Source organism: Rhinolophus sinicus, linkage group LG13 (assembly GCF_036562045.2).
Source record: "Rhinolophus sinicus isolate RSC01 linkage group LG13, ASM3656204v1, whole genome shotgun sequence".
Classification (NCBI taxonomy): domain Eukaryota; kingdom Metazoa; phylum Chordata; class Mammalia; order Chiroptera; family Rhinolophidae; genus Rhinolophus; species Rhinolophus sinicus.
In genome coordinates this window covers 8,510,432-8,516,431 of record NC_133762.1, presented here as the reverse complement: position 1 = coordinate 8,516,431, position 6,000 = coordinate 8,510,432, and the positions used below count along the sequence as shown (strand labels likewise).

At 46.1% G+C, this 6,000-nt stretch overlaps 1 long non-coding RNA gene across 1 annotated transcript in view; it reads left to right on the top strand.

The window, feature by feature from the left end:
- The first annotated feature begins 378 nt into the window (after positions 1-378).
- LOC141568302 (uncharacterized) overlaps positions 379-6,000 on the top strand; it is a 158,146-nt gene continuing 152,524 nt past the window's right edge. Inside the window, exons 1-2 of the long non-coding RNA XR_012491427.1 lie at positions 379-533; positions 2,517-2,656. This is a non-coding gene — a long non-coding RNA (uncharacterized LOC141568302). The remainder of the gene's footprint in view (positions 534-2,516; positions 2,657-6,000) is intronic.

Here is a 6,000-nt window from a genome sequence, read left to right as displayed (position 1 = left end):
TTTTCCTTTCCGTAAAATCCACAGTGTCAACATGCAGGTTTTTTGGTTTATAAAAGTAATATCTTCTTGCTGTAGAAAATTAGGAAAATGCAGACAATTAAGAGAAGAAACAGATAACCAGTTTGCTGGGCACTTTTTCCAGCCACACTCCCTCTGGACTGCCTCCACTGCTGGACCTATGATGGCATGCACTCGGCCCACTTGAATGCTTCAATCTCAAATTCTATTTAAATCCTGCCTTATTGCCTTCCTTCACTCAGCCCCAAACCAGGACTGCTGGCTCTTATTCCTGTTTGCTGTCCTGTCATTTCAAGTGCATTGGGACAGGGAACAGGGAAGGAAAGTGACCTTCTTTTACTCACCAGGCTGCGTGCCTCCTTTTCTGACTGGCTGTCCGTGGGGCACACAGAGGAATTATTTGGGGGAAAGCTGTAGCATTCCCTGTGGCACTGTTCCCAGATGTAGGAGACAGGTTCTTTTTACTCGCTCGGTCAACTTTCCTACAAACTTAGGTCTGTCCTGTTGCTGGGAAGGTAAGATGGGGTCACCCAGTTCCTTGCTCAGTGGGCTGCCCTCTTGGGTGGGGCCTCAGTCTCCTTCACAGATGTCATTCAACCCACAGGAAATGGCATGCATCTTTGCTGTGGCACATGGCAGGAGTGTGTGCAATCTTCTGTGCCTGTCATTATCTTTTGTTGTACTGTTCAATTCAGTGTGCTAGTATTTAATTAGGATTTAATTAGCATCTTTGTATTTTTCTTTATTATTAAAATCATCCATTTTCCTGCCTGTGTCCTTTTTTCAGTTTTGGTCCTAAGGCGCTGCTAGATTTATAAAATAAATTGGATTGTAGTTCATCTTTTTTGTACTTTGGAAGAGTTTACATAAAGGGAAAAGTATTTGTTCCATGAACAATTTAAATAAATGCTCTGACAACAGCCTGACCCCAAAGCCTCTGTGGGAGAGGCAGTTCTTTGAAACTGGTTTGCTTTCCTCCATGCTTGTTGGTCATTGCAATTTTTTTGTTTACTTCTCTTGGGGACAAATTTACTAATGTGTGTTTTCCTAGAAAAGGACCCATTTCATTGAGACTTTCCAATAATACTAACCTAAAGTTGTACCACCATAATCTTTTACAGTTAAAAGAATGTATAAAAATAAAAACCCTTCCATATCTGTTGTTATGTGTCACCCTGGCTAGGCTACAGTCCCCAGTAATTCAAACACCAAGCTAGGAGTTGCTGGGAAGGTCTTCTGGAGAAGTGAGTGAAGTCTGTAATCAGGTCACTTTACACGAGGCAGGTGGTCCTAGATCACATGGCTGGGCCTGGTTCCACCAGTCGAAAGGCTTGAAGACCAGAGCTGAGGCTTCTCTGAAGTCGAAGAAATCCCATGTGTGGACGGCAGCTTCAGCCTGAGAGGTCCACCCTGACCTTCCTGCTGGCCTGGCCTGTGGATTTCAGACTTACCTACTGTGTTTCCCCGAAAATAAGACCTAACTGGAAATAAGCCCTAGCATGATTTTTTAGGATGACATCCCCTGAACATAAGCCCTAATGCATCTTTTGGAGCAAAAATTAATATAAGACTTGGTATTATATTATATTATATTATATTATATTATATTATACCTGGTCTTATATTAATTTTTGCTCCAAAATACACATTAGAGCTGATTGTCCAGATAGGTCTTATTTTTGGGGAAACACGGTAGTGAAACTCCCCCCCCATGTCCTCCCTGGGAGGTGTGAGTATTGGAAAAGACACCTTTCTGAAAGGAATTCTGGAGGGAAGGTGCACCCAGACTGTACTGTAGCAGGAGCACGGCACTGCAGCACAGCTGCTGGCCACATGTGGATGCCACCCCCAGGGGAGGGGACAGGAGGCATCACCTGCGACAGAGAGAAAGGCAGCTGTACTGATGGGCTCCCCTGGAGAGCACAGCACACAGGGACCAGGCTGTGCCTTTCTTGGAGCAGAGAACAAGCCAAACACCCTTGGCAGGAACCCAGGTGGAGACAGCCTCACAGAGCCATGGGACAAGGCTTTGGCAGTGGGAACAGTGTGGCTTTTGGTGGCAGGCTTCCTATAGAGATAGTGACTCAGAAGGATGTCACCTGCTGGGTTGATGGGCCCAGTGCAGGGAGGTTAAATGCACTGTACATCAGTCAGAGGATGACTGTCCTAAGGAAGTAAATGGGAAAAGAAATCTGAAGCTTTTAGCTTATCATGGGCTCAATCTGAACCAGTTGTGTGAAAAAACCAAAAACAAAACCAAAAAACTTGTAGGAAACGAAGAGTATTATTTCCCCTTCTGCAGTGTCTAATTTCTCCAAGTCAAATTGCCTGAGTTGTTTTATAAAGGAACAGTTGACTCAGATGTCCCAAGCTGAAGATTCTTGTAAGGAGGGAATAGATGACATCATGAATCAACCCAGAAATCTGAAATTGTTCATGGATATGATAGGGGTGTGTTGGGGGTCGGAACTTCTTTAAATCGTGTGTGTCTTCCTTAGGGAGCCTTTCCTTCGTTCTACAAGCGTTGACAATCCGGGCAGCGTGTGAGGCACTGGGGCTGTGACGCTGACGAAGAGGAGCCTGACAGCTAACTGCCCGCGCAGAGACCGACGGGGCCACGGAATCACAGCCCAGTGAGGTGAGAGGTCTGAGGGCTGAAGCACATGATCTGGGGCAGAGGCTGGCCAGGCTGGGCTGAGAAGGTAGGAAATGGTGGGCACGTGTCACACACTAGAAGCTGTAGGAGGTGCTCGGAATTCAATAGCATGCAGGACAGAGATGGAGCTTAGGACCCAGGTGGGGAGATGGATGCTAATCAGTCACCCCGACAAATAGAAACTGCGCCTCCGGCCATGAGGTCATGCTTCCTGTTTAGCATGTGCCACTGAGCCAAGGTCCCGGTGTCCTGTGCAATTTCCATTCTGGGGGGGCTTACAGGTGCCCCCGGCCACTCCCCTGGATCGGACATTATCTGAGGAAGTGACATTCCCCAAGTAATGTCACTGGGTTAGAGTAAGCCCACAGGTTCTCTTTGACAGTCAGTTCCCTGTGACTAACAGGTTTAGCTGGTGAAGGTGGCGTGAGCCCTTCTGTTTGGCGGTAGAAGTACACCTCCCATAGTTCCCTTCTTTGGCCCTCCAAAGAGCTTTCTCGGCCCATTGTTTCTAAATCCTTATTAGCATTTGCTTCTTGATCCCCCACTGTCCCCAACTGTCCTATTTGTAACGTTCAACAACTGGTAGATGTGTAGTGCTGGTCTTTGGGGAGACGTCCACAGACCGACACCTGTGAGTTGTCTGGGGACACGGCTGGGTTGACGCAGGCACTCAGGCCAGTCTTTTCTCTCAGAATGGACAGTGAATACTTGGCCGGGCTCTGTGATGGACAATAGTCCTGTGTTTGTAACGCAGGGAGGAGGTGAAGGCACATTCTACTGAGGCTGGAACTGGCTAAAGCCAGCTTGTTGACTTATACAAATCAGTCAATAACTTTCGAGCAAAATTGAGAAATCATGGTCCAGTTATAAGTTGCCTTAGCTAAAGTAGCTTTAAACACACACACACACACACACACACACACACGCACGCACGCACGCACACACACACACACACACACAGACTCACACAGTGAGAGAGACAGAGAGAGATTGATTGATTTGGGACAAAATTTAAATAAGCGTTTTGTGGAGAAATTGTTTTGGGGGTAGAAGAGGCAACTGAGTTGGGCCATTCAATGGGTTTGGTGAGAAATGTGCCTGAGGCTGTTAGTGAAGGTGGAGACTGATTGGTGGGTGCACTGGGCTGGCTTCAGGTTTCAATCATCCATGCTCGGCCCACCCTGATAAGTGTGAATAATTCCAACTTGACCTCCAATTTGTTCCCAGTCCTTCAAAAATCTGCGCTTCCCAGAGGCTTTACCCAATCAGTGTCTAGGCCTGAGATCCACCCCATTTGAGACATTGCCTCTAAAAACCCGATTTTCCTCATTGGAAAAGCTGCAGGTGAAGAAGTCCTCCCTTTTAATGAGTTCATTCACTGTTCTATCAGTTCAGCTAGGACCGCGATTCTCTTTGGGCCCTGAAGGAACAGATCCTGCTGTAGCATCACCTCCTAACTTTTCCTGGCCTTTTTTTCTCTTCCTGGGACTTCGGCCCATTCTATTTTTTCACTTCCTGGAGGCTCAGATTGAAAAATGTGTTTCTGATACTTAGTATCTTGGCCTGTGATGAGTATGTAGGGAGGCCCTTCTCCTCTAAATTTGTCTCAGGCTTTAGCATGTCAAAGCAAGTTGTAGTCAAGGTCAGCACAGCCCCAAACCTCCAGTCTGGGGGAGTGGGGCGGAGAGTGTTGACTCATTTGCACGATGAGCTCATGTACTACAGAGCAGCCCGCTCCATGGCTGGGCCTCCGCAAAGTGCCTGGAGGTCAAAACGTTGTATCCAAAAGCCATGTCTAAACATATCTATGGTAACTGGAAGGGGAGAAGTGGTACATTTTCCTTAACAATCTTGTAGAGTCCAAGACAAGCGTTTATTACTCTTCTTAGTGCTGGTTTTTCCTAGACTGGTGAAGCCCTCAACCTGCAGAGAGTCACAATTAGTTGTGCACCCATTTCTCTCTTCTGCAGGCTCATTTTGGCCCCAGAGGGCAGGGTCTGTGCTTTAGGTCAGTTCTCAGTCTCCAGGCTGGTGAGTGAGGCATAGTCGGCATTGATATGTGGTTGTTGAATGACTGAGTGAGTGTATAATGGTTAATTTTATTAACTCAACTAGGCTGAGCGATGCCCAGATAGCTGGGAAATCATTCGTTCTGGGTGTGTCTGTGTGGGTGTTTCCAGAAGAAACTAGCATTAGAATTGGCAGACTGAGTAAAGAAAATCACCCTCACCAGTACAGGTAGGTGTCGTCCAATTGTGGAGGGTCTGAGTAGAACAAAAAGGTGGAGAAAGGGGGAATTTGCTCTTTCTTTTTGGACTGGGCCATCTATCTTCTCTTGCCTGTAGACACTGGCACTCCTGGTTCTCCATCCTTCAAACTTGGACCGGGCGTTATGCCATCGGTTTCCAGAGTCTTGGGCCTTTGAACTGGACGGAATGACACCATGGACGTTCCTGGTTCTCCAGCTTTCAGGCAGCAGATTATGGGACTTCTCAGCCTCTGTAAAGGTGTGAGCCAAGTCCTATAATATCCATCTATGTATCTATGCATCCACCTATGTATCTATGTATCCATCCATCCATCCATCCATCCATCCATCCATCTTTCTCTTTTTTAAAAATAGCTGCTTTATTGAGATATAATTCACATAAACTTACTGTAAAATGATCTTTTTATACCATAACATTTTCCCTTTTAAAGTGTGCAATCCAGTGATTTTTAGTATATTTACAGTCTTACTTGATTTTTTTTTTTTTAAAGGAACAGTTAGGTTCCATTTAATTCTGGGAACAGATGGACTCAGTTTAAGGAAGAGTTTTTCTTTTTTATTGTGGTAAAATATACATACCACTTACCATTTTTAAATGTACCTAAGGAAGATTTTAAAAGTTTTGTTACATATCGTATCCCAAAGTGTGCAGGCAGGGTGGGGAAACACATGAGGTGAGAAAGACAGCACGAAAGCACTGGTTCCCAAAACGTCCGAGCTGAAGACCGGGTTTCACAATTCCAGTCCTTGGCAGACAGGTAGGTGGTCCAAGTGTACGTGATTTGTCAGGCATAGCCCTGGCTGCCTGCGTCTACACGAGTTTGACGGTGCCCAAAGTGACCTATAATCTGGTCAACCAGCCAAGTCCATGGATCTCACGCTTGGATATCATGGCAATTCCAGTTGCTACACAAGTCGCTAAATGCTGGTTCTCAATTTGTGGACCAGTAAGAACAGGTCTCAGACCGGCCCTGGTCCATGAATCACACTTGAAGCAATACTGCACTAGAGGAAACTTCTAGAGAGTCAGTACCCTTCGTGTTCCCTTCCCAGTTCT